Source organism: Oryx dammah, unplaced genomic scaffold (genome assembly GCF_014754425.2).
Source record: "Oryx dammah isolate SB20612 unplaced genomic scaffold, SCBI_Odam_1.1 HiC_scaffold_22, whole genome shotgun sequence".
NCBI lineage: Eukaryota > Metazoa > Chordata > Mammalia > Artiodactyla > Bovidae > Oryx > Oryx dammah.
The window spans coordinates 33,280,371-33,282,789 of record NW_024070206.1 but is presented as its reverse complement, the minus strand read 5'-3'; the positions used below and the strand labels follow the sequence as shown (position 1 = coordinate 33,282,789).

The 2,419-nt window shown below is 42.6% G+C and overlaps 1 non-coding gene across 1 annotated transcript; it reads left to right on the top strand.

Moving 5' to 3' along the window:
• Positions 1–1,955: 1,955 nt before the first annotated feature.
• Positions 1,956–2,119, top strand: LOC120881223. Its single transcript, XR_005725255.1, has one exon. It is a non-coding gene; the product is annotated as a U1 spliceosomal RNA (small nuclear RNA).
• Positions 2,120–2,419: the final 300 nt, after the last annotated feature.

Below are 2,419 nucleotides of genomic sequence, written 5' to 3'. Positions count from 1 at the left end.
AACACTCTAGGTTCAATGAGGTTATTTTATATTTAGTCTTCTTCTTAATCATAATCTTACATTTTCTTTTCCCTAATTCTTTAATAAGATTATGAGACATGGGAAATCACGCCATCCACTGGAAATATAACCTTTTTTGAATGTTGTAATATTTTGTGAAAGTCAAATAGTTAATATGTGTGCTTTCATCTTGACCCTAACACACAGAATACTAGGGAAGATTTTCTTGACCTTAGATACAGCTATAAACCCTTTGAACACAGAACATGCATTAATCATTCACAAAATTCATGTTCTCAGAAACATAGTTTTGAAAAGACTGGTTTAAATTTCCCCACATTTTTTCACCAAGAAATGCATCCAGCTATCTCAACACTTTCCTTCCTAATGTTGAAGGCTTCATTTTCTTAACTGGAACAAAACTGATCATGACCGCCCTCCTCCCTTCTCACAATGGTTGTGCTTGCAACATGGAGAAAGATTTTCTTCTGGCTTTCTGTTCTGGAGCCATACCTCTCAATAAAGAGCTTACCAAAATCCTAAGTAAATGTTTTAACACTTCAATGTTGAGATAGATGACTTTATTAAGGGTTATAATTTTAAAACCCACTTTTAATTTTTGAAACTGATATGTTTCAAAACATATTATGAAAATTCCAAATCTGAGTTACTCACAATCTCACAAGGACTCCAGCATCAGGGCTGCCTATATTCACACCCCTCACTCTCACTCGTTTAGAATAACCTCACTTCCAAATATTTGTTGGAAGTCTTTTATAACTCCAGAAATATTTTTCTGTACTTGAAGATATACAAGGAGGAAGGCAAGGTAGAAGATAAGAAGGAGGTAGGCAATTCCCTGCCCCCAAGTGTTTTGTAATAGGGGCTTCCCTGGTGGCTCAGACGGTAAAGAATCTGCCTGCCAATGCAGGAGGCACCAGGTTCGGTCCCTGATTGGGGAAGATCCCCTGGAAAAGGAAAGGGCAACCCATTCCACTATTCTTGCCTGGAAAATCCCATGGACAGAGGAGCCTAGTGGGCTACAGTCTATGGGATCGCAAAAGGGTTGGGCATGACTTAGCGACTAAACAACAGTAAAAGTATCTTATAATACACTAACGAATAGACAATTAGCAAGGAAGTAAACCTTCTACCCTAAGTTTTCCATCCCCAAATCTATTACCAGGGAAACCTTGCCTCTGATGGTCGCACGTTGTCACTGGGCCTCTGTGATTTGGGGATCTGATGACTCCCTTTGCTATCAGCGAGCCCAGTTCTGTAAGTCTGTCCCCTCCTCTCAGTCCTGGCTTGTAGATGACAGCTGCCCCTTCTTGATGAGGCAGGTGGCCCTTGGACTAAGGCATCCCCAGTGTTTCTGGCAGACGTGTCCTCTCCCTTTGAACATGACCATCTGGAGAGATTCCTGGCCTCACTTATGTGAGTTTTTTGAGCCTTCTACCATTTTTGGCAGTCTTATCGCACTTAGAAAGGGCCAATACCCTCTTCAAAATTTCAAGAGTCAGAGCAGCATCATGTCCGTTCCACGGCCTTTGCAGGTAATTAAATCTTCTAGTATGGGAGAATGCTCTGTATCAACAAATTCTTCTTTATCTGGCCTTCAGTAATGGTTCTCTTGTTCCAATACTCTCATAATCCAGTCTGAGAGATACCATCAGATCCCTGCCAGGGGGTTTTGGCTAGGACTTTCAGCTGTTTATTTCCTCCTTTTACAGGCTCAGCACTTCATCTCTCTAGCCAGTTCATTCTATGACTTTACTCTAGTGACCTAAAGGAGAGGGGAAGGGTAATATTCTAAAGGTCGGAGTGGGAATCTGTCCCATTTTGTGAAGCAGAGGCTTTTCATCATCTTCAATCAAGAAGAAATAGGAGGCCTGAACCACTACTACAAGCACAGATGGTTCACAAAAAGCTTGAACTATCATGTTTTGCAGTATATACTTACCTGGCAGGGGAGGTACCATGATTAAGAAAGTGGTTCTCCCAGGGAGAGGCTTAGCCATTGCACTGTGGGTGTGTTGAACTCTGCGATTTCCCCAAATGTGGGAAACTTCATGGCATAATTTCTGGTAGTGGGGGACTGCATTCATGCTCTTTTTTTTTTTTTTAAGGGCTTCCCTGATAGCTCAGTTGGTAAAGAAACCACCTGCAATATTGGAGACCCCAGTTTGATTCCTGGATTGGGAAGATCTGCTAAAGAAGTGATAGGCTACCCACTCCTCCAGTATTCTTGGGCTTCCCTGGTGGCTCAGCTTGTAAAGAATCCGCCTGCAATGCTGAAGACCTGGGTTTGATCCCTGGGTTGGGAAGATCCCCTAGAGAAGGGAAAGGTTGCCCACTCCAGTATTCTGGCCTGGAGAATTCCATGGACTGTATAGGCCATGGGGTGCAGAGTTGGACA